Source organism: Leptonychotes weddellii, chromosome 11 (genome assembly GCF_054177405.1).
Source record: "Leptonychotes weddellii isolate Sample4059 chromosome 11, ASM5417740v2, whole genome shotgun sequence".
Taxonomy (NCBI): domain Eukaryota; kingdom Metazoa; phylum Chordata; class Mammalia; order Carnivora; family Phocidae; genus Leptonychotes; species Leptonychotes weddellii.
In genome coordinates, this window is record NC_138379.1 from 23,844,986 (window position 1) to 23,871,256 (window position 26,271).

A 26,271-nucleotide genomic window follows, 5' to 3' on the forward strand; every position below is an offset into this window, starting at 1 on the left:
CTGTAGAAATATTATTTCATTTATTAAACATTTCCCAGGTTGGTAAATTATCATTTTACTCAAGGTTTTTAGTTAGGAATTACATAGTCTTTGAGATCTTATTTTGATAAAGCAAGCTTTCAACTGAAATGAAGTTCTTAGTCTATGAATTCTTAGTATGTATTTAGTATGTGCTTAGCACATGATCATCATCTTCTGAAACCAGTGATCTGATTAGGGAGACAAGATTTATACATAAGAAACAATTAGCAAAAATACAGTATAAAATGTGCAAACTGATGAGCTAAAAGAGTTGTGGGAGTGAATTAGCTTGGCTAGAAACAATTTTTCAGTTTCAATGCCAATGTGTCAATATTGGTAATTGATAATTGCCAATTGCCAATGTGAATTACAACTACTAGTGAACATAAATACGACAAGTTCTCCTTGCCAAGGGCATGGTGTGATGGAAAGAGCATGGCTTTGGCATCCAGCTGACCTGGGTCCTAATCCAGGCTCTCATACCTTTCAGTGTTGTATGACTGTGGGCAAATTACTTAACCCCATCTATGAAATGCAGCTATTAATAGTAACAATTAGGACTCCCGTAAATAAATAACAGCAATTCCTAGAAAGAAGATAAACATGCCAACATCCTTGTATTTAGTTCTTCTTCTTACCACCTACCCAAGAAAGAATTTTTAGCCATTGTTGGGTATTTTCCCGCGAGCCCTCAGAAACAGGGAAAAGGCAGTCATTTTCCTGCTGAAAGGTAGGATTCTATCCTTGGGCGATGAGAGGGTGCAGTGGGGAATATGATGAGGTGGTTAGGGTGGGATGAATTATGAAGAAAGGTGAAAATCTGGCAGAGTTAAGAGGGCTTGAGGAAAAAGTAGGAGGAAGTCGCTGTTAGGTCTTGAGCAGGGGAGAGAGTCCAGATAAAAGTGACAGACCATGGAGCTGGTGGGGACAATGGAAATGGAAAGGAAAAACCAGATATGAGACATTTAAAATACCATCTTGTCCTCTTATGCCAAATGTAATACATGCATTGTAGCAAGCTGGGAAGTATACAAATATAAAGGAGAAAATAATTACCAAAAGTCCTTCCCCCTGAGATACTCATTGCTTATGTTTTGCCATATTTCTTCTGAGTCCCTCCACATTCATTACCCTAATAGACATTTGGGGAGAATATTGAAATAAGGATGAATCAAAGCTTACAGGTCACCTCTTCCAGGAAGCCTTCTTGGATTTCCATGCCGGATTCATCCTCTGTGCTTATAATATTTTATACATATGCAGAATTCTTCTTTAAGGGAAGATGGCTTGTGTATCTGTAAGGAAAGCAACTTATAATGTTCCTCTTGAGTAAAAGGAAATCCTACTTTGGGGTAGAGCAGTTCAGGGTGAGTTGCTGAGTTACTTTGCCGAACAACGTGTAAAAGACAGTCTTGCTGTGAGCAGAGAGCATTTCTATAGAAATTATTATTTAAACAGGGCTATCACTTGCTGGGGCCAAGGGAGAGATGTTGGGGTGCTTGACTTGGGTGGGGGCTGAGGACAGGCTGTAGAGGTTTAAGAGCTGGCTGCCGCAACGCAACGGCGGGCTGAAGGCTGAGCAGAGAGATGTATTGTAAGTGGCTTCCCAGAAAGAGGCGTCATCAATGGACCCTAGGTCTGGCAGTGTTCTCATAAACATTAGGCTATTTATTAGCAGCGCTTTGTGGAATTAAGGGAAGCAATTGCGACTTCTGGAAGGGCTATGGATGGGTGGGAAAACAGGTGTGTGAAGCACTGGATAAGTCACTTAAACGGATAAGGTCCTTATTACACCAGGTACTATGCTGAGACCTCTATAGGCATGAACTCCTTTAATCCTTGCAACAGCCTTATTACCCCCTGCTTATGAATGAGGAAACAGGGGCACAGAGAAATTTAATACTTCCAAAACATCTAGGAAGTAATGGAGCCACGATTCAAGCCCAGGTAGTTTGGCGAGCCGAGTCTTTGCTCTTAACTATTGAACTCTGATGTCTCTTGGACCGTGCCATCTACAGTCACAGAGGATGCTGGTTCAGACAAGGTCCTTTGGGAATGGAAGGGAAAGAGGACACACAAAAGCTGGAGAACTTGAAGACTTCCATCAGAGCCCTGACCAGATATGTTCATTCATGTTCATTCTCTCCCATCCACCAGATTGATTTCCTCCTGGGCAGGAATGTGTCGTATATTCCCTGTATCCTCAGCGCCAAGCATGATGCCCTGCACGTAGCAGCCACTCAAAAATAGTCACCCCAAAGAGCACACGGGACACATCAGTGATGACTCCAAGGTGTTGAGTCTGGTTTACCGAGAATCGTGTAGCTCTGAAGAGATAGCTAACTTTTTACAGATTAATAACCATGCTATTATTTTTTTACGATTTTTTTAAAAAGATTTTATTTATTTGACAGAGAGAGACACAGTGAGAGAGGGAACACAAGCAGGGGGAGAGGGAGAGGGAGAAGCAGGCTTCCCGCCTAGCAGGGAGCCTGATATGGGGCTCGATCCCAGGACCCTGGGATCATGACCTGAGCCGAAGGCAGACGCTTAATGACTGAGCCACCCACGCGCCCCCATGCTATTATTTTTTTAAAATGTGTATATTTCTCAGCCTTTCTTCCCAGAAAAATCTGCCTTAGGAGATGGGCTGAATTTTGCTTGTAATTTTCTCTCCAGTGGCAAGGTGCACTAGGGCAGAAAGCAATCTGAGATTTACAGCCTTGAATATTATCAAGATATTTGAGAACAGGTAATAAGAGCAATCTATGAACTTGGTAGGATTTATAGCATGTTTAAATCTTGTGTCTAGCCTTGATATATAACAAAACACAGTGGGACATTCAAGAAAAATTCATGTAGGATGCAAGGTGCGTAGAATAGCTAGCTAGGGCCCCGGTGCCTGAACTTGGAACTTATGTTCCCTACTAACAAGTCCATGGGGAGTTTTGGACTACTAAGGAACTGTAGCTAAAGACATTTAACTGTGTTTAACTTAAAATAAAATACCCTAAATAATCTGTGTTTGGTATTATTGCTATTGATATTGTTAGGTTAAAGCCAAAAGCAAAAGCAAGATTTTATTGCAAAACCAAAAGGCTATTGTGAAAATAATTCAAACCCACACAAAAGGGGAGAGAAGAGTATAATGAATTCTTAGGCACCCATCATTCAATTTCAATAGTTATTAATTTGTGGCCAATCTTGTTTCCTCCATTGATCCTTACTCTACTCCAGATTATTTTGAAGCAAATCCCGTTTCTCATTTGGCTATAAATATTTCAGTATACAGCTCTAAATGAGAGGAACTTCTTTTTTAAACTGATCACACCTAAAATATTAATCCTAATTCTTTAACATCATCAAATATCTAGTCAGAGTTCAAGCTTCCCTTATTATTGTTTGATTTTTTGTAGTTTGCTTGAATAAAGATGCAACTAGATTCTATACCTTGTGATTGACTGACATGGCAATTTATTTACAGGCTTAATTTACAGGTTTCCCCACCATCTTTTTTTTTTTTCTTGCAATTTTGGTTTTATAGAGTACCTCACATGTAGATTTTACAAATTGCATCTAACCTAGTATTGTTCAATATGTTTCTTTTGTCTTTCCATTTCCTGTGAATTGGTTATTAGATCTAGAATTTTGATTAGATTCATTTTGGCAGGATGTTTTATAAGCAGTGGTTTATGAGTATCAGCATTGTGGTACTAGCAACCATGGATCATCGTTACATAGATCCATTAATTCACTGGGATTGCACGATTCACTAATTCATTAGGGGTTACCTTGATTTTCCTAATTCTAGAGTTCCTTCATTATTTATCAGCTGAAATAATCCTATAAAGAGACACTTTCTCTGTTCAACTATTTGATTACCCTAGGATATAGCCCATATAAGAAAAGCAGGACAAATGCTTGATTCTTTCCTTTTATTTACCAGATTTTAAACTAGTAAGTTGATTCCCTAGCATCCTCCAAAGATGACAAGCGAGATACTTTTTAAATATCAGTTAAAACTCATGGACTTATATATATTTGATATATTTCAATCCATTGTGATTATTGGCCAGTGGGAGCTTTGGCAAATTGTCCCCTGACTCCTTTTAAGAGACTTCAGGAGTCTTTTCTAGCTTTTATCTGAAATGTTTCAGGCTCATCTAGTAGATTTCCTCCCCTACTCCTGGCATCAACTATTTATCCAAGGAGCTCTGAGTCATTTTGGAGCAAAATGGCATTTAGAAACCATAATCTGAGAACTATGGAGAATAGGACTTCTTTGGATTAAAAAAAAAAAAAAGCAAAACCCAAAAAACAAAAACTAAAAAACTTTGTAGATTCAGATATCAAAAACTTTGGATATATAGAGAACCACTCATTTAAAGCAGCTCACAAGATTCCTAAAGATTTTTCCCCTGGAAGAGTTACTACTTTGATAAAGCACTGTATTCTTTGAACATCTAAATTTAAAAAGAAAACATACTACCTAGAAGCAAATAATAACAATATCGTTAACTCACACTTGAGGCCTATGGTAGGCTGAATGTGTGTGCTCCCCGAAAGATGCCCACATCCTAATCCCTGGAACCTGTGCATATTACCGTCTATGACAAAAGCAACTTTGTTGCTGCGATTAAAGATCTGGAGATGGGAAGATTATCCTGGATTATCCAGGTAGGCCCTAAATATCATCCCAGTGTCCTTAGAGAGGGAGACAAAGGGAGATTTGACTACAGAAGAGAAGAAGGTGATCTGACCACCCAAGTGAAATGGGAATGATGTGGCCATAAGCCAAAGAACACCAACAGCCACCAGAAGCTGGAAAAGGCAAGTAATAGATTCTCCTCTGGAGCCTCCAGAAAGAACTGGATCGGCTGATGTTGATTTTTAGCTCCAGAGGACTTATTTTGGATTTTTGTCTTCCAGAATCATAAGAGAAAAAATTTTCTGTGTTTTAAGCCACTACATTTGCAGTTATTTGTTAGAGCGACAAAAGGAAACACAGAGACTCATCCTCAAAGGAGAGAGAGGAAGCAGGGCCATATATCTGGGAGTTTAACAGAAAATCAGAAAAGCTGCAAGCCTTAGGAGGCTTCTCAGATCTGGGGAAGGGCTCGTGTTTAGATGAAAGTAAAAGGACTAGTTAACAGGGTAGGTGTTAAGCTTCACCTTCCATGGCTGTTTCAGCCGCTCAGACTTCGACTGGAGCAGCTCTGGAGAGGTGTTTGGAGACTCTGGGGCAGGAGGTCTGAATGCAGCTAGCCACAGCCAGGTTTAAGGAACGTGTGCAACTCACAGGAACAATGAGGTGCCAAGGTGATGGGATCTGGCAAACCCATGGTGTTACTTGGGGCTGGCAGCAGGATGGGAAGCGGGAAGAGCAAAGGCTTTCCGACGCACTGTGCTTGGTAATAACAATGACTGTCAGCAAGTAATAAGAGAGCTTTTCATCACCCATCAGCAGTGGAATAATTCAAAACATATTTTTGTGAGGAAAGAAGAGGTAATAGGATTGTGCACTAGTAGGAACTAAGGAGCTGAAACTATTGCTTTTTTAATAGGGGTTCAGAGGCTGCTGTGCGTGTGGTTTACACGAGAAAGTGGGAATCACCCTGCTGACCAAACGCTTCGTAAACTCTTCCCTCTGACTTATGGTTCCTGGGACGGACACTGGCGGCATTTTGCTTCATGCTTCAAAAGTTTAAATAAATAATCCTTCACTTCAATTCAGCAGCTATCAGGGAAAATGATACTGTTTTTACTCACCCTGGTGAGGGGAGGCACTTGTGAAATGCCCACGCTTTCAAGCAGAAACAGAGCATTTCCGCCAATGAAGCGTGTAGCGAGGTCCCGAGTCACCAGCCTAACTTTTTATCGCAAAGGAAAGATGAATGCCCCCATCTAAACTTCGGCTGCCTGCTATTTTTCCTGTATATGGTCAGTGGTTTCCATAGCATCGAGGATGAGAAAGGCTTTTGATAATGATGTTTTCTTCTCTTGGCTGACGGAAAGTTTTTGCTATTTAGGTGAAAAAGTCAGAACATTTTGTGGGGTGGGTTGTGAAATTCATGAAAAAAGCAGCAGATTCACGCTGGTGTTGAGTAGCCTCAAGGGGCCATGACAAGGTTACTGTACTTAGGAAGAAGGGAAATGGATGTCCTTTTAAAATTCCACAAAGTCTCTTTCATAAAAGTGTATCAATCCCCATTAAAAAACACAACTTGATGTGTTTGACTTGATGACTTTGACTTCTTTGGCAAAATAACCATGAGAGTTTGCCATGAACGGGACATCAAAGAACCAATAAACTTAATGAGTAGTTTCCAACACTCCAGACTCACTAGCTAGTATGTTTCACTCTACCATGTCCACATTTAAAACAAAAAACAAAAGAATCTCAATTCTAATGGACATACCTCTGAAGCTTTAATACAGAGACTGTGCTCAAGACCTATTGTCTGAACAGGTAAAATAGTGATGTAAAGGCTTTGGCCCAGTATAGGCCTCATGGTGCCTAGAATAGTGTCATTAAAGATGAACTGCTTTCCGTTAAAAAGTCTTCTCTAGATTCTCTTCTCTGCAAATGCAAAGGATGCAATGCTGTCATACACGGTCAGATTAATTTTCTCTGGGAAAACAGGAAGCAAGTTGGGAAGCCTTGGGAACTAGGGGTAAAGTGAGGCTGATAGATGGGGAAAGGTCTGGAAAGGGGCAATGAGGTTGGCCAAAAGGACAAGCTCCATCCTGTTCACAGGATTTCAGAGGATTGCCCCGAATCTTTCCATTATCTCAGGAGTTGCAAACTCCGATGTCAGGGCAGCATCTTAAATTACAAGGTAACCTAAGTGAGTGGTGAAGACCATGGCAAATTGGATAACAGGTCTGTGTAAAGAAGCCGGCATCTTCTTAGCTGCAGCCCATCGTCACCACGCACGTTGCCAGATGCAAATATGGGCTTAGTCTTGCTAGAGATTCTGATTTTTTTTAAAAAGCCGGAAATTCATATTTTTATATGTAATCTTCGGATTTTGAAATATAAACAACTAATTCCAGTACTCTTAAAACACTGTGCAGACTAAACAAAATGTGTCTGTGGGCAGAATCAGGCCCTGGGGCCACCACTTTACATCTTTTGCATTAGCTTAGAACAAATTTTGCATTTTTGAGAATATGCAGGTTATTTATGAAGAAAGGCCAGGATTCTCTTACATCTTCTATACAGAATGTCCCAGGTAAGAATGAAGAAGGAAAATAATCACTTAAAAGGGAATTTGAAGTGATATTTTTTAAAAAGGCCTTTTGGCCTTTAATCTTACAGACTACTAATTTCCAAAGTTACTGGGGTCAGCATGTTTCTCCCCCGCTCCTTCAGGGAGGTTGTCTCATACAATTGTAATGGAGTTGATAATTTTGTCACATTCTCCAGGAGGATCCCCTAGCCCCCTAAATGAATTTTTACAAATTTGCATACATTAGGGTTCACTCTTTGTACTGTGAAGTTCTATGGGTTTTGGAAAATGTATTGCATCATTTAACACCACTAGTATATCATACAGACTAGTTCACTGCCCTAAAAAAAAAAAAAAGCCTTGTGCTTCACTGTTCAAATGACTTTGTGGTCTAGTCACCATGAGCCAGACATAAGAGATAGTATGGGGCTCAATCTAAATGATACTATTTTAAGTAATCATATTTTCTTTTCAAAAAATGTGTAGGAATGTATTGGCCAAACAGGAGTGAATTGGCAGGGTTTAGTTGCCTAAGTTGATATTTGAAACAGAAAGTGATTTTATATAAGGTTATAGGTTGGACACCCAGAACTACTCCCAGAACCACCACCAAAGAGCTGACCCACCAGGACTACTGTTACCTCTGCCTCAATTAGGAAGGTGGAAATCACCTTCCTTCTCGTTGCCGTCAAGAACACAGGGCTCTAGTTACATGTTAGAGATCAGGAAGCCATTGCACAAGAACTGCCCTTGATCTGCACAAATGTAAAGGCTATCCCCTACTAACTTGTTGCAGTAAATCCCAAGATCTTCATAATTGTGACTACCAACAGCTTCAGCCAAGGAAGTGAAAGGATGGCCCCCTCCTCATTTCTGCATTCCAACTTTTACACGATACATCTAATGGACATAACCTAGTTCACCTCCAGAAACTCCAGTGTAATGGAATGCTGGCTCTCCCAAAGATATGTCCACCTAGAACCTGAGGATGTGACATTATTTGGAAAAAGGGTTTTTGCAGAAATAATTATGTTAAGAATCTCGAGATGAGATTATCCTGGATTATCTGGATGGGCTGGAAATCCAATGACGTGTCCTTATAAGAGACAGAGAGGAGAAGACACTGAGAAAAGAGAAGGCCACTTGAAGATGAAAGCAGAGATAGGAGTGAGTGATGCAACCACAAACCAAGGAATGCCCGGAGCCATCGGAAGCTGGAAGAGGGATTCTGCCCTAAGCATCAAGGGAGCACAGCCCTGCCAACACCTTGATTTTGGACTTCTGGCCTCCAGAACTATGAGAAATACATTTCCTTGTTTTAAGCCATCTAATTTGAGGTAATTTGTTATGGCAACCCTAGGAAATAATACACCTAGCTTCAAGTGACTCTAGGAAGTGTCCTCCTCCTCACCTTTCCAGCCTCTGCCATATAAGAACATTCGTGCAAGGAGGGTGGATGGATGCCTAGTGCTAATCTATACCACGTTTACCACTTGGAAATAGAAATTACATGGATCACGGGAAAACAAAGATTTCTTCTGAGCATGTCTGTTTGGTGATAGCTAAACTCAAACCAGTTTATTTACATTTAAAAGTCTACAGATCCAGCCTTCATGTCATGCCCTTAAATGAATCCACAACTGAACACACCTAACGTAGAATGCCAATAGCAATGTCCTTCTTTTTTTTAAGAACAATGTTGCCTGTGTAAATTGGCCAAATTTATCTTAATTTATGAAGCATCAGAAGGTAGCTTATTTTTGTAAAAAAAAAACAAACAAACTTGGGTATTCTTTATTTCACCTGCTATATGCACAGCGACCTTTGATGGCACATGATAGTATGCCTCCTGAAGTTAAATGTAAGGCACAGAATACCATGCTGTGGAATATACATTCTATTTAAGATACACAAGAATATGTCCTGTTTCTAGCATCATCTAAGGTTGGTTAAATGAGATTTGTAGTCTTACAAAATAAAAGAATCATTTTCTCATGTTGTCTCAACAAAACTGAATCTAAGTAAGCCATTCTATAACAAATTATTATCTTATATAGCAGGTACTAGTGTTGAGGTATGAATTCTACCACCCCTTTCCTGGGAGACTGAGCTGGTCCCTGTCAGATTCTGTGCAGGTGGAGGTTCTCCTCTGAAACTAAGTGGGATACCAAAACTGGGAGAGGGAGCAGAGTCTAGAATCTGGTGAGAATCCAAAGTTCAAAAAGCCTGAAGAGAATATAGTGTGTCTTCAAAAAGAAGGGGGAGTGAGGGTGAAGTAAGGGTATGGAGCCAGGGATCTGAGACTGTAGAAAAATAACACAGTGATGAGAGAATCTGGGGAAAGGTCCTCATGGCTTCCAGGAGGCATCTGCTGTTTGTGTGTTCTTTTTAGGAAGAGCTAGGCTGTGGTGCCTGGTGGGATAAGCAATTTAAAGGGTCAGAGTAGAGGGCACCCCCTGGGACAATTAACCTCCTGTTGTAATGATAAGCTTCTGATAAACATAGAAACTCACTGAAGTGAGTGATCCACATTTTCTCAGTCATAAAGATTGTGAACATACAATAATAAGCAATTCAGCATTAAAGATGCAAAGTTCAGCCTCTATTCAGAAATTTAGAAGCCTTATATGTTTAATAACATTATAGAGTAGATAGCAGCTGTATGATGTAATGTCTGGATGGATGGATGGATGGATGGATGAGAAACTTCTATCTCCCAAAAAACGTCCCTCCCACTTAACATTCTACCATTTCCTTGGGCCAAAGCATTACCACAAACAGCCTCTGTTAACATGCAAATACATCATACTGAGTTACAATAACAAAGGCCTTTTCTATAGAGCTGTGAAGTTTTCAAAGCATCACCTTGTAAATATTCCATATCATTTTTCTAACATTTATGAGGAGAGATCGGGGAGGAAATAGGAGCTTTGATGGAGAGATATGGGAGGACTAATTTGGGAGCAGAGGGCATGGTCAGAGAGGACAGCTTGAGTGGAGAGACACACATCAGAGGGCTGCAGGCGTCACAAGGACACTCTGAGGCCAACAGGGGCCTGAGAAGCCCAGGAGACGGGGCACAGCCAAGGAGAGCGTGCTCTAGATGACTTCATTGCTTGAGTGTCTTGCACCCCACAGCTCAAAGGGAGGTGTTTGCTGGCAATTTCCAGAGGCAAATCCATCATATAATTGATCTCCAGGGGCAAAAATCTGGGACAATATTTTTATTGCAGTAGAATATGGTGGGGACTATTGAATTATAGCTACAACCCTAGTATTTGGTAACTTCGTGCAAGAACTTTTCTTTACCAATTTATGCCTGAAATTTAAAAGACATTTTGTGTGTAATATCTCACTACTTTAGTACCACTGTCATAACCTTTAAGTACTAGTTATTGGCAAGCATTTTTGTGGCCTTTTCTTGGAAAAAAAAGGTCAACTAAAAACTGTATTTTTAATATAGTATGAGCCTGAATAAGGGATAAAACCAATTAAGTGGAGAAAAGACAAAAAAAGAAGCTGTCCATATTAAACAAACACACACTAATAACCATAAGTAGCAATTTTCAGTTTGGTGGGAGTCTTTTGGTGCTTTGGCTTCCACTGAGCTACAAAGTAAACCTTACTTTGAATAGTTGATCAAATGGAATGAGTTTATGTATTGATTTGGTAGCCCTCATAGTCTTGTTAGAGCCAGGCTGAAAAGGTTGGGTCACATTCCTTCCATGACATTTTAATGAGCAGTTTAGGGAGTGTGGCTGGTGTGGTGATAGTAAGTGGGGACAAGTGGCAAAGATTAACTCACTGTTCATCTTGCCTCCTGCAGAATTTAATACCCCACTGTGGCTATCAACACAATGATAGAAAATATAAATTAGATTAGGCTCTACAACATCTTGTATACAATAACTTCACTTGCTAATTAAAGTAGTTTTTTAAGGTTTTCAGTTGTTACTAATATTCCTTTCCCTAACTTTTCTATAAGGATCATACATTTATAGCAGTATAAATTTTTGTTGAAATACAATGCACATATCATAAAATTCACCATTTTACAATGTACAGCTCAGTGGGGGGTTTTTTTGCCCAAAAAGTTTGTGAAACCGTCACCAGTACCCATTACCAGCCATTCCCCAAGTGTATTTATATTTAATTGACTTACAAAGAAAAAGAGAGGTTGTTTAGGAATACATCATCCATGACAATCAGGGGCTTAAGACATACTTTTAAGCTGGTGTGAGGGTGCCACTTTCTCTGATAAGTCAGCTTGCGCCAGTCCCTTGATTTTTCAGATTCTTGCCGATTTAACTTTTTTTAACTGCATGCAAATTTCAGCTGTGGCCAGAACAGAGAAAAAGCAGTATGTGAGATAATGAGTGGTTTACAAAAAGTTCTACATATCATTTTATATCATTCCCTTTCATAAAAAAAAAAAAAATCTTCCCTGGATTTTATTTATTTTACTAGCTACGACTACTGATAAAACTTCAATAACCTACTTACACATTTGTGGGCAGGAGTTTGGAAATCGTAGGTCAATGATCTAAGTATCTGGCACAAAGCTGCGAAACAGCTGTTAACCTTAAAAAATAAAACTGCCAGGGCGCCCGGGTGGCTCAGTTGGTTAAGCGACTGCCTTCGGCTCAGGTCATGATCCTGGAGTCCCTGGATCGAGTCCCGCATCGGGCTCCCTGCTCGGCGGGGAGTCTGCTTCGTCCTCTGACCCTCCTCCCTCTCATGCTCTCTGTCTCTCATTCTCTCTCTCTCGCAAATAAATAAAAAATTAAAAAAAAAAAACTGCCAATTATATTACCAGCAAAAATGGGTTTATTTGGGACTCGCACATAATTGCAGTCCCAGATAAGCAAGCCACAACAAAATCATAGGTAAAGTCTGCAGAACAACGAAGAGGACCGCTCTTTTATAGAGGAAAATGGGAGGGGTTGTTATAAACAAGGAGTCCATTGGAATAACCTGCGAGTTCAAAGTATAACGGCTTCTCATTGGCTGATTGTGACCGCCTCTCAGTGGCTGGGCTGTTGTCGTGGGGGAGGGGAGACTTTCTTCCAGAACAAGGTAAGTGGTCTGCAACTGATGACGAATGGTGGGGTGTGAGAGCTCCCCTTGTCAGCCTCCCATTCTAAACAAAGTTTCCTTTTATACATTTTCACATTACTAACAAAAATAATTTGTGTCCCCATGTAATATTTAATTCATAGATATCAAAAAATTTTATCATAATGTATTGACTTATCAAATCACTGTGTTGTATACCGGAAACTAATGTAACACGGTATGTCAACTATACTTCAATTAAAAAAAAAAAAAGACTTTGCAAACCATTCTTCATCTATTTTTCAGGAGAATTGAGTAAAATCCTAACATGAAAAATACCTTATAATACACTGACTGTATGTTATTAGCAAGAGCTACAATTTATTGTCTTGTAGTTGACAATGGATACCAATATCTGAATGTTTCACAAAGTAGATGGTAATAGAATACAATACCAGTAAAGGGTAATGTAAAAACTAGTAACTGATGGGGCGCCTGGCTGGCTCAGTCGGTAGAGTGTGTGACTCTTGATCTTGGGGTTGTGAGTTGGAGCCCCATGCTGGGTATAGAGATTACTTAAAAATGAAATCTTTTTAAAAAGTAGTAACTGAGTCATTGTCAAAATGAGTAATAAAATTTTAGAAGATTGACTTCAGGGGCACCTGGGTGGCTCAGTCGGTTAAGCATCTGCCTTTGGCTCAGGTCATGATCCCAAGGTTCTGGGATCGAGCCCCACATTGTGGGGAGCCTGCTTCTCCCTCCCCTGCTCCCCCTGCTTGTGTGTTGTCTCTCTCTCTGTCAAATAAAATCTTAAAAAAAAAAAAGACTGACTTCATACATCTGAATATAATGTGAATAGGAGATGCAGCTTTCATTTCAAATGCATCCTTTTATACATGCACAAGAAAAAGAAGGCACATTTGTTTAAGTTTCCATTCACTACAGTAACCAGTAGTTAAATACTGATGTCTACATTTCTAGAAGTATTTCATGGGTTTGAGGGTGGAGCAGTTTTTAAAGAGGGTCACCAAATTTTTAACACTTCTCCCTTCAAGAGTTAGGGTTTATGCTCCCTTCCTTTGGAAGTAGTAGGCAGTCTTATGACTGCTTCAACAAAAAGAGTACAGAGAAGTAATATGTGTGATCTCCAAACCAAGTCATAAAAGGCCATGCAGATTCCACCTTGTTCACTGGCACACTGGCTCTTGTAAGAAGTCTGACCCCTCAGGCTGCCACACTGGAGAAGCCTCATGAAGTCATTCTGGTTGACAGTCCCAGCTGAGCCTAGCCTTACAGCCATCTCTATCGGTCACCAGACCTGGGGGTGAAGCCATCTTGGATCCTACAGATGAGACCATCCACTAGATGAATACCCCCAAGTGGTACACCACATGGAACAGTCAAGCCTTTCTCAAAAACCTAACCCACAAAATTACAAGATACAATAAGAAGAGCTATTGTTTTAAGCCACTAAATTTCAGGACATTTGTTACACAGCAATAATTGGAATTGAGGGTCATCCGTCTGCATCATCTGCTCTACTGTTGATCCCTTGGATTGGTTATATTGGCTAAGCTGATACTCCCTTCCTCCCTCCCAGCTCTAAATGTTCTTCAAAAAGAAACCTTCCCAGGGAGAGATAGTCTTTTCAGTTCTGGCCTGCTCTTCTCTTCCTATCCCTTGCCCCATCCTCCATCGTTTTGTTTGCTTTGCCCTTTTGCTGAAAGCCTTTGAATTTATGTCAGACCTCAGTTGTTTTGGTCTCTGAATAGTTCAAGCGATCTGACCTAAGGCCTATCATACACAAATACATTTGGAAATTTTACAAAAAGTAATTTCTTGAGTGATTTAAAAATTCTTTCCACTTACGTTTATCCAGTATAACATGACTGTTCTTGAAGTCTTTTCTTTCATTAAATTGGATATTCATGTACAAAGCGAAGTGGAAAATTGAAGTCATTTCCCTTGATCTATAATTTTTTAAAATACAGAAAAGAGAAACAAAGAGAAAACAGAGATGCCAGTTTTCCACATTTCTAAATGAGTATATCTCTTCCTCTAAAGAGAAAAGAAGAAAAATCCATGAAATCCAGTCCACAACAATAGATTCTAAGTTGGTCAATGACTTTTTAAGTTTGGGGTGAGTTTTGACTTATATCTTGGCTGAAAATTTAAGAATCATCCATCTCTAGCTACATATACAGTGTAAATGATATAGGAATGAACTGGTATTGGAGAAAGAAGTCTCTTGAATTAGTGGCTAAAGCCTCAGGATATCTTAGGAGCATATATGATGAATCCACATTTCCTCCCATCCTTCCCTGAGAATACAACTATGCTTTGAGTAAATTTGTGTACATCCTATCAGAGGCATATCTTGGTATCTTGTTTTCTTTTAACAGTACAGCTGTGAGTTTCTGGATGATGGTTAATGAATGAAAGCAAAATTTATGTAAGTACAGGAGCTACCCAACTGAATGTATGTGTGGGAGAGAGGTCAGGGTTGTTGGAAGGAAAGAGAGAGAGGAAGAGGCAAAAGTCGCATTAAAAAAAAAAAAGTAGCATGAGAATGAATAAAATAATTTTCTCTTGACCCAAGACAAAGATATGTTCAACATCACGCTTGCTGCTAATCAGCTAGTGTTAGGTTTACTTTTATTCTCCTCGTTGAATTTCTTGAAGAAAGGCAATATATGTGGCTTTCAAATTTTTCAAAATTTTCTGATCAGGATTTTGGGACATTTCATAGACTCTTCAGTGACCCCACAGGAACCCCACTGGACCCCCAGTGGGGGTCCAGATACCAAACCAGAACAAGATACCAAAGTGATTTGTGTGTACGCTAAGCATAAGAGACATGAATTTAGTCCCTATCCTACCCCATATAAGAACCAAATGGAGTGAATGTTGGCATATCCTAAGATGATGAAATTACCATTATAATGACAGGTAAAGAGAGTTCAGACTTCCGCTTTTAAGTAGGAAAACAACAAAATTTTGAGCCCAAATCAACCAATCAAACAAAACCAACAAAGTGGTGGAAAATCAAAGAAGATGAATGTAATGTATGACTTTAATGGGAAGAATTAAGAGTGGCATCAAGATAACACCAAACCAAACCAAACAAAACCAAACCAAACACAGCCGGGTGGTGGGGGCCATGATATAGGACAGATTGGAACCATTAGTCCAAGGGAGCAGGGTGACCTAGGGATTACTCTATGCAATTAGTAAACAGAAGACACTTCTCTGATGGCTTTCAAATGACCCTGGCCTTGTGGATTTGCTTGTGGAAATTCCTAACCTGTAATAGACCAGCAAGTCTAAAAAAGAAGTCCTTAGTACTGAAGTATTTGTTTATTTGTTTGTTTTAGCACAATTTTGTTTGAAGCAAGTAACCCGTGTTTTAGGACTGTCTTAGCAGGTGTTTTTCTTAATCTTTTTTTTTTTTTTTTTAAAGGAGAACTGCTGAGTTCAGAGGAAATGAGCACTCTTTTATTTAAATTTCCTGAGATTAGAAGAAGAACATATTGCCAAACAATGCCTCTTCACTTCAAAACCTCTCCCCATAAATTATTTGAGGATATCTTATTAAAAGTCTGTAAAATTTCCTATTAAGAACGGTTGATTGCAGTCCAGACCATCATAGCTTTGGTGCTTTCCCTGAAATACCACAGCTGTCGGGAAGAAATATATTTTGAGACAAAAGGTTTTGTTTCCCCAGCAATAAATTATTTTAGTGATATCTCAAGATAGATAAAACTTTCACTTATGTTTGAGTGAAGGAAGATTCTACTGATAACTTGTTAAAAATCTATAAAAAGAATATGAGAATGTAGATGTAGATAGCAAATTAAAATCAGACTTCCTTTAAGTTTAGCAAAGCAATTACTTGTAAAGCCGGTGAAGATGATTATTATGGATAATGAAGTGATTTACTGGAAAATGTGGAAATGACATTCAATATGGCCACATCTCTGCACAACCTCAAGATGGTATTTTCAACTTTAACCTTGGAGCCATTAAGAAAAAAAAAAAAAGCAAGTTACCTCTAGTAATATTTTATGTAAATTGTTAACCCCAAACCCTACTTATAGTGATATGAGTCCTGAATAAGGTAAGAAATGGCTTGTTTGAAACTCTTAACTATAGAGAACAAACTGATGCTTCCCAGAGGGGAGGTGGGGGGGGGGATGGGGGGAAGAGGGGATGGGGATTAAAGGGGGCAGCTCTTGTGATGAGCATTGGGTGTTGTATGGAAGTGTTGAATCACTAAATTCTACGCCTAGAACCAATATTACACTGTATGTTAGCTACTGGGAATTTAAATAAAAACTTAATTAAAAGAAATGTCTTGTTTGTAGTGCTGATGTAATAATCCATTGATTTCATGGTAGATGATATCTTTAAAACATAGTTGCTCCCCCTAACCCTAATAGGGTAACCCTCTCACCCTCCTTTATCTTTATCTCTAAACAAGGAGGATCTTTCTTACTGTAGTCATAAGAAAATGTATTTTATCAAACACATTCATTTCAGAATTGCACATATCTTGTTACCCACTGGAAGTAATGATGTATACCGAGCAAGCTGCTAAAGACTTCCAATTTTATTTATTTCCTATGAATCTTTTCAGGGAACATTGGGTTCATAAAACACTTTGTAGGCCAGAAGAACTTTTTTTTTTTTGCCTTTGTTTTCAGTTTTGGTGTACAGCCAGTGAGAAAAATTTGTTATGTCTTCACTATTTCCAGAGTGATGTTAATTAAGAAAGATCCAGTCCATTTTTCATCAAGTCCCTGAAAGTGAGTTCTACTGACGTCTGGCAAACTCAGATCTTTGATATTTAAGTGATGGATATTAACAGTGGATAGAGTTGAGGGGTTTGAGACTTCAGATAGCTCGGTAATGATATAACTCACCAACTTTGATGATAACAGCAGAGTGGCACAAAATGCTACTGAATGTTGATAAAACAAAAATATTTTTAAATGTGTGATAAAATAATCTTATCTGTCCACTCACTTTTAGTTTGGGGATGACGAATACATTGTGTCAACACTTTTGGGGGGTGGGAATTAAAAAACGGAGAGGACCTTTGTAACTTTTTAAAATAAAAAACATGCATCACAAAAATACAATACCGGCCTTTGGTAGGGCAACGGAAGTAAAAAATGATGCAACTCCCTGCGTACTAGAGTGCACTTTGTGAGCAGGTTTATGTTTGAACAACTCGATTTTGCCTCGAGTAAAGAATCTGTACAGAGTCAGCATAGGCTGCCTCCTGCAGCCTGCAGTTGTTAAAAGAACATTAATCATTTAAACAAGGTCACAAGCAACAAAGGCCAATGAGGGTTCAGAGTTTACAGGTCCTGGCATTTATCAGGTAGAAATGAGCTACATTTCAATATTTCATAAAATATCCTTTTATGAAAAAGCTATCCATCATCGTAGAGCCTGGCAAAACTCTGGTTATTCCAGTGAGCAAAATGAATGATGACACTGAATCGAGAACCCCTGTATGGGTTTATATTTTTGTAAGACCACCATGGCTGGAACATACGTTTTCAATTTCTATAAGGATGTGATTATTATGTGGGAATGTCTTCCTCCCTCTGGCTAAAGCAAAAGATATATCAACATTGTCTCCGCTTCTGATAGGCAGATTAGGATCAATTGGTTAAGGAAATCACAGAGCTGGTATCGCTAAATACCATGCAAATCATGGTTTTCCACTGACTTTTGTGATAACTTAAATTATTTTTATGGGAGAGGTATAAAGTTGAGTGCTTTTGTTGATATTTAGCTTGCCTAATTGCATCAACTTTGTCATCCACCATTTGATGGTGTCTTAGAACTTAGTCTAGATGTATTGCACTTCTGATCTACGTTTTAGATTGGGTATTTTCCCCATTTGTTGGTGGCTTCAGATACACCTTTTCCCATTTGTTTGAAATCTTCAGGTACCTCAAACCTTTCAATACTCCACTTCCCAATTTGTGTGACCTTTCATCTAATCAGAGAAGAGCGCTTTTGTATCTAAGTTTATTTTTTAACAGCTTTATTGAGCTATAATTCACATACCTTACAACTCGCCCATTTACAGTGGCCAGTTCAATGGTTTTTGATATATTCACTGAGTTGTGTAACCAGCACCACAATCCATTTTAAAACACTTTACCACTCCAAAAGGAAACTGTATCCATTAGTGGTCAACCCCCATTTTCTCCCCAAACACCCCTCAGCCTTAGGCAACCATTACTCTACCTTCAGTCTCTATAAATTTGTCTATCCTGGATGTTTCATATAAATGGAATTGTACAATAGGTGGTCTTTTGTGACTGGTTTCTTTCACTTAGCATAATGTTTTCCAGGTTCATCCATGTTGTGGTATGCATCAATATTTTATTCCTTTCTATGGGTGAATAGTATGCCATTCTGTGGATATACTATATTTTATCTAGCCATTCATCAGTTTCCATTCAGATGGAAATTTGGACTGTTCCCTATTTGGGCTATGATGAGCCTGCTATTAACATTTGTGCACAAGTCTTTGTGTGGACATATGTTTTAATTTCTCGTAGGTGTATATATACCTAGGAGTAGAATTTCTGGATCATATTGTAACGCCACATTTAACATTTTGAGGAACTGCCAAACTGTTTTCCAAAACGGCTGCACCACTTTACATTCCCACAAGCAATGTTGGAGAGTTTTGATTGCTCCATATACTTTCTAAAACTTGCTATTACCGAGTTTTTGATCAAAGCCTGTCTGCATTTATTTGTACTGTTGTTACAGTGCCAGAATTAGACACTGAAAAAGTATTTGGCTAGAAAAGTGTGTACTTAGTAGAAAAAGTACTTAATTATTTAATTAGACTAGGAAAAGTATTTAACAGAGATATAACACTGAAATTTATGTAGCACTTTAACTTTTCAAGAGTTTTCCCATCTTTCAGTATACTATAAAGAATTAAAACCCCGCTTCTGGAGTTACATAACTATACCCCCATCTTCATGAGTCACATTGGAACTCAAAAGTTTTCTGTGGTGGTCATGGTTAAGAGGCTACAGGATGGAGTAGACAATGCAATAATTGGTAAGTGGAAACATCATAGAGGGACTTATATAAGATTTCACCAGCCTCAGTCAATATTGTGGCAACATGTGTCAAAAATATAAATTAAATCATTTTTAAAATTAGCTGTATAAGATGCCTAGATTCTAAGAAAGCAAAATCTCATTGGCTGCACAATATTCCTTCATACAAATAGACCATAATTTATTAAAACATTTCCTAATTTTTGAGCACGTTTCCAAACTTCACTACGATAAATACTGTTGCAATAGTCAATATAGCAATTTCTCCCATGCCAAATAAAGAGCTGATAGACTGAATTTCCTATTGTTGGCTTTGGCTTCATGAGATCCAGTCTTAGATTATCTTGAGATTGTGTAAAGTTGATGCAAAGCAGACTGAGCTTCACTTAGCAAGGGGCTCATCCAAAAGACCCCTGCAAGCCCACTAAACAGGGGCATTCCAAGAACTCAACTTATCTGTCTTAAAAGGTTAAGCTATCCTGTTGACCCTGCCAAGAGTCAAACCTGTGCACCCAAGACGGGTACGTAGTTTCAGGCTGCTGTTGGCCTGAAGTAGCCATTCCCTTCAGCTATACCAGTGTGATTTCTTTATCCCTACAACTAGAAGGCAAAGACTCCGTGATCCAAAGAAATTTCTCTTCCCCTTTGAGGCGATGCAATGTAGATCTCTCTCTTACTTCCACAGACATAGATTTCACTATAGCCGAAAGAATTTGAAAAAACACATAGGCTATAGCAGAAAAAGTATGTTACACTTCAACATGTAAATCAAATGCGAGAAGTTGCATACTAAGGAAAGCTTGAGTCAAGTTCTCATCCTGTTTCTTACTAGCTGTGTGACCTTGGATGAGTTACTAAGCTTCTCTGAGCATGTTTCTTTTCTTTTCTTTCTTTTTTTTTTTGATATTTTATTTATTTATTTGAGAGAGAGAGAATGAAAAAGAGAGAGCATGAGAGAGGGGAGGGTCAGAGGGAGAAGCAGACTCCCTGCTGAGCAGGGAGCCCAATGATGGACTCGATTCTGGGACTCTAGGATCATGAGATCCTGGGACTCTAAGATGATGACCTGATCCAAAGGCAGTCGCTTACCCAACTGAGCCACCCAGGCGCCCCATCTGGGCACGTTTCTTCTAAACAAAATCAGAGTTTGCAAAGATAATCATTATGGACGTTTCCAGCTCCAAAGTTCTAAGCTCTCCAAAACAAAAATATTACTGGACTAACAAGTGCATAGAATTTTCATGAGTGGAGTTTGTGTATGTGAGCCAGTTCTAATTTGCATGTTTGTTATGGATGTTACATTGTATTATTTGTTTGGTTTTTTACAGTTTATGAAAGAGTTACATACATTTTGTTATTTGCTTATACCACAATTCTTTTTTTCCCCCACAATTCTTACTATTCCCCATTTTATAAATTAGAAACTTGTGCCTTGGAGATTCGAAGGACTTCTGTGTCGAGAGTCCATCGTCTCTGCCTGCCCCCTGCGTCAACTATTTTATAGTTCAGGCACATTGAGAAACTGTCATAGATGGAATTAAAGAGCAGATTCTTATGTTCATGGGAGAGAGGGGAAACAGTGAATGTGTATAGAAGGTTCCATTGGTGATACCCTCTCTTAATCCAGTCACTCTGGTTACCACTTCTCTCACTCTGTCCTATCACGGCCAAGTTCTTCAAAGCCACTTTCTCATTTCCCATTCACTCCTTGAGCACTGCAGTCTGACTTCTGTTCCCACGACTTCTCCTGCGGAGGCAATCTGTGGTAGACCCCCGCGGGGGGTGGCTCCCCGCTCACAGTGGTTCCTGCTTCTCTAACTCAGCCCCAACACACAGGAATAGCCCCCCATCAGCCATTCTGTGCTACGTTATCATACCCCATGGCCGTGGCTGATTATGGAAGAGGAGACACCTCCCCTGAGCTGGGCCAATCTCCTAGACGTTTGAATAGAAACCCAGAGACGGGAGTGACTGGGGTGAGCTGGTTCGTGGCTTCCCCTGAGGAGTCCTGCTGGTGCTCCAGGTTAAGTTCCTCCAGCTGCCTTGGTTCCTGCTTGGGCGTTCAACTCTGGCTGACTTTCCACACTACCACGTTTCCTGCTTAAACTACTTTCTCAGCCATGCTCCCCAGAGACCCCTAACTAACACATTCACCAGCAAACCCTTTACCTTTAAATTCAATGGACACTGTTGTCAATTCCCTTTTTTGAAACTTTTTCCCCCAGTTGGCTTTCAAGATACCCACTCCCCATTCTCTTCCCACTTTTTGGATCATACCTTTTTAGCGTCCTCAGGGGTTCCTCTCGAACTCTTCTGTCCCCGAAGCTCCATCCTTACCCTCCGCTGCTCGGCTTATTCTAACTTTTCAGCCAGATGATTTGTCTACCCCTGTGGCTTCAGCTACTGGCCCGGTGCCTCACTCCAGCTAAACTAAAACACTTCTCTTCACTATGTCAGTCTTTCTGTCCAGCCTCCCAGCTTTTGCTCCTGCCCTGCAAAAGCTGCCAGTCCCCAGTCCTAGGCTCCTGGAGAGTTCTTCATCCTTTTGGTTCAGTGTGGACATTGTGTTTGCAGACAGGGAGATCCACAGGGATCGTCCAGTGTTTTTGCTTTTATACATACCAACTCTATTTTGAAAAACTATGCATCCTCTTGCACAAATTATGTTGACTATCAAAAGGTGTTATCATGGGGCGCCTGGGTGGCACAGTGGGTTAAGTGTCTAGCTCAGGTTGTGATCTCAGAATCGTGAGGTGGAGCCCCAAGCCGGGCTCTGCACTTAGTGCAGAGTCTGCTTAAGGCTCTTTCTCCTTCTCCCTCTGTCCCTCCCCGCTGCTCTCTCTCTCTTTCTCTCTCTCCCTCTTAACCAATCAATCTTTTAAAAAGGTGTTATCATAAATTTAGAAAGTTGCAAATGAAGTAATTTCTGGTTCATTGTAAACGTTGACATTTTAAAATAAAACCGGACTTTAAAGACGTTAAGTACGTCAGTGATTTGAAGCCCTTACTTGCCCTTTTAAAGATTACACAAATCCACTCTTTTAATAGTTAGTACTTTAGGGGCGGCTGGGTGGCTCAGTCGTTAAGCGTCTGCCTTCAGCTCAGGTCATGATCCCAGGGTGCTGGGATCGAGTCCCGCATCGGGCTCCCTGCTAGGCGGGAAGCCTGCTTCTCCCTCTCCCACTCCCCCTGCTTGTGTTCCCTCTCTCGCTGTGTCTCTTTCTCTCTCTGTCAAATAAATAAACAAAATCTTTTAAAAAAAATAGTCAGTATTTTATATCATTTCTCTTTCCTCTTGAATTTATATTTTCATTCTACTTCCACCAAACAATTTCACCCTCATGTAAATTGTTTTAATCTTGACAGACTTTTATTGATGACTCCCTCACAGTTCTCTGCCACTAAAATATGTAAATAAATTGAAATTTTAAAAAATGCTCCATGATCATAAACCTCCAAAAGAGAAGTTGTTTTCCTCTGGGTTGAGTTTTTAATTACAATTATACAGTACATGGCAATTACCCACCTAAGCAAAAGATCATAAAATATGTTACAAATTTTGATAAACAACTATTGACCCCAAAAAGCAAATGATTATTGAGACAGATGGGCTTTTAAAAATGGATTTATATATCTATCATAGATATTACTTATTATTAGAACAAAATAGCATTTTTGCATCAATTCTATTCCAATCTATCTTTTATATGTAAGCATTGAGAAACCTCACTCATAAATAGAAGGTAAGTTTTATTAGGACAGTGTCATTCAATTCTTTGAGCTCCTTTCAAAATGTGCATTAAAAATAACATAATTTTCTAGCATACAAATTATTTTTAATTTTCTGTTGACTACCAACTATATTATACCCTCCTTTAATGTTGTAAAAGGATTTGTGGTTCAGCTATTAGAATAATTTGCTTTCTAAATTGCTGGGACATAAACCCAAAGTTTTTACCAAAACTTACTAAACGACTATTAGTTATATCTATTAGTTTTTCATTTTGATGTATCTTATTTAACCCATTATATTCAAAAAGTTTTGGGAGTATCAATTTTTTTTAATTGATGCTTTGTTGGTGCTTTTTTTTGGCTAAAATTATTTTATATTGCCACATGCTTTAAATGTATTTTTTAAATCAAATCCTGGGAGCTTCTGATTATACTTGTTCCATTGATGGAAAGTATCTAATATATAACTTAATTGGCACACGTAATCCCCACTCTTAAGATAGATGAGTTTGGTCTTTCTATGTGGAAAGGAATCAACTGTTTTATGGTCTATTTGGATTCTGCTTATGTGAGTGTGTGTTTTATTTAATGACATCATAATTGACCCAGCTGTTCGGTTAATGTTCACATTTCTCTGACTTTACAGCTTCTTATGTCTTGCTGGCATTTCTGAAGGGCAATTATTGTCTGGAAATTGAATATCAGAATGAATTCATTTAATCTACAAACTATTTTGAAAGCTAATTTCTTCATAAATTTTTATTATATGGTTTATCTGAGTCCGCTGAGACTGGTTAAAGAACTGGGAGCAACAATAGAATTGTTATGATCATATGTTGGTGTGATTAAATTATATTGATTACATGACAGGCAGCCTCAAATAATGAGAATAGCTACAGTGACCACGTGCTGAACAAATGCTTTGCTGAATCAATAAATAATGAATGGGAAAATCCCAAACAGACATCTCAAAAGTTGCTTGACAATTTTTCAGTAAACTCTGTGTACTTCTGAAATTTCTTCTGTTTCTAATTCTCCCTAAAAGAAAATTAATACCAGCATCGTACATTTATTAAGTCTTTACCAGGTGTCAGGCACTGTTCTAAGTGCTTTGCATGTGTTAATTAATTTAGTTATCACAATGCCATGGGTTCCTATAAAGATTTAAGGTGTGTAAAGTTCTTTTTTTTTTTTTTTTTAAGATTTTATTCATTTGAGAGAGAGAGAGTGCAGGGGAGGAGCAGGAGAGGGAAAAGGCATGGGAGGAGGAAAGAATCTCAAGCAGACTCTGCCCAATTTGGGGCTCAATCTCACGACCCTGAGGTCATGACCTGAGCCAAAACCAAGAATTGGAGGCTCAACCGACCTAGCCACCCAGGCGCCCCCCTAAAGTGTATGAAATTCTAACACATGCATAGAAATTTGTATCTTATACTAGGTTAAAAGATTTAGTTGACATCTTTCTAAATTTAATTTAACCGGAAAATGACTTTATTCCCCAATCTTTCAAGAGTAAAAGTTAGGAATTTCTACAGTTGCTACAGAGGCCTCTGATTTTAAATAACCAACTGGAATCCTTAGTGGAGAGGCTCAGAACCTGTGTTGATAAAACAAACTCTGCTTGATTTTTTGGCCCTTTGAAATATTTACTTTTTTCCTAACATAAATAGAATGCAACCAGGCACATCTAAACTGTTCAGTTAAATCTGCCTTATCTAAAATGGTCATTTTACAAATCTAACCCTCTGATTCTGCTCACACTGGCCATGGATGCCATCATCTTCAACCTGCATTGGAGGAAATTTTCACATGGACAAATCGCAGAAACTCTGGAAATTGGCTGTTGACTCTTGGCAGTTTGCTTTTATTGTTATTCATCATTAAGACGTTGGTTATCTTACATCCTGTATGGATAGAGATCTCTACCCACAGAATATTTATCAAGACCATGCTTTTGGGTTATCACTAACTTCTGTGACATCTCCCAAGGGCATATTATAGAATGGAGAATTTTAGTTTTCTTCTGAGCTATTTTGGTTCTATTGGTATTGCCGAAGGGCACTCCTGCATCCATTCAAGGTTGTAGGGTGTGAGAGAATGTTCTTGAGCACACAGCCTCATTGTCATTCTGTTACCTATAAATGAGGGCGACCGTGTGTGTTGGTTTACCCCAGACAATGAGTCCCAACTCCCATTAAGCATTTGTACCACCATCTGTGTTTCATTTTTAATGGGATATTTTTATTAACAGTGGAATGAGAAGCTGGGAGGATTTTGACAGACCTCCACTCTGAACATCCAGATTCTGTCATGATCTCCATTGCACGTGAAATGGTTGTGTAATGGATGGAATTCTCACTTTAACACATGGTTTGATCTGGAGACTAAGCCTCCTCTCTTTACTGGACCCTTTCAAGGTGCAAAGCAATTGACACCTTCCTTTCAAGGACAGTGTGCAGAGTGCTCGTTGATAAAAACCAAAGTGCCATCAGATAGGCTCAGGCATGACAGCTAATTCCTTCTATCTCCAGAGATGGTGGGAGAGACAGTCAATGAGACTGCTTCTGCTGGTCTCTTGGTACACCTGCCAGACCATTAGTGGGCTGGGTCACAGAGAATTGGGGAAATTATGGGTTAGCTCTACATGCAATGTGTGCAGGAAATATAGGCTGAGCAGTCCTACTGAGAAATTAATAGAGGATAGCCTCAACATTCTTAGTACAGAAGTTTTATTATTTATTGCATGATGAAAATAGCATTTATTTCATTGTTTAATAATGCTTTTTAAAATGAAACCCTTTCAACAGCTGTCTTAGACTGGATTTTTGAGGAATAGACTCTGAAATAGAGGTTTGCCTCCAGGGGGTTTATTAGGAACAACACCTGTGATGGAACAGAGCAAGGGAAGCAGGATTGGGTGGTAGGAAAATTGATTTGTTATGCAGGTGCAGCAGAAGCTTCAACTGATCCCATGGGAGTTCTGGAACTGCATGATCTATCAAGGTTGTCCTGAAGTGAGGCAAGCGGGCCACTTCTTTATATTTCACCACCACCTTCCATCCCCCTGCCATTTATCGATTTTATAGGGGGTTGGAGGCTGCCCCTCCCCAGGAGAAAGAACATGACAT

General features: G+C 39.3%; 1 long non-coding RNA gene across 2 annotated transcripts in view; it reads right to left on the reverse strand.

Moving 5' to 3' along the window:
• Window positions 1-1,209: 1,209 nt before the first annotated feature.
• LOC115937800 (uncharacterized) overlaps window positions 1,210-26,271 on the reverse strand; it is a 103,873-nt gene continuing 78,811 nt past the window's right edge. The window contains exons 6-8 of one of the 2 annotated variants that reach the window (XR_014138612.1): window positions 14,178-14,278; window positions 11,478-11,588; window positions 1,210-1,316 (exon numbers count right to left, since the gene is read on the reverse strand). This is a non-coding gene — a long non-coding RNA (uncharacterized LOC115937800). Of the gene's footprint in view, window positions 1,317-10,462; window positions 11,589-14,177; window positions 14,279-26,271 lie in introns of those variants that run through there. The other variant, XR_014138613.1, reaches the window with a different exon arrangement.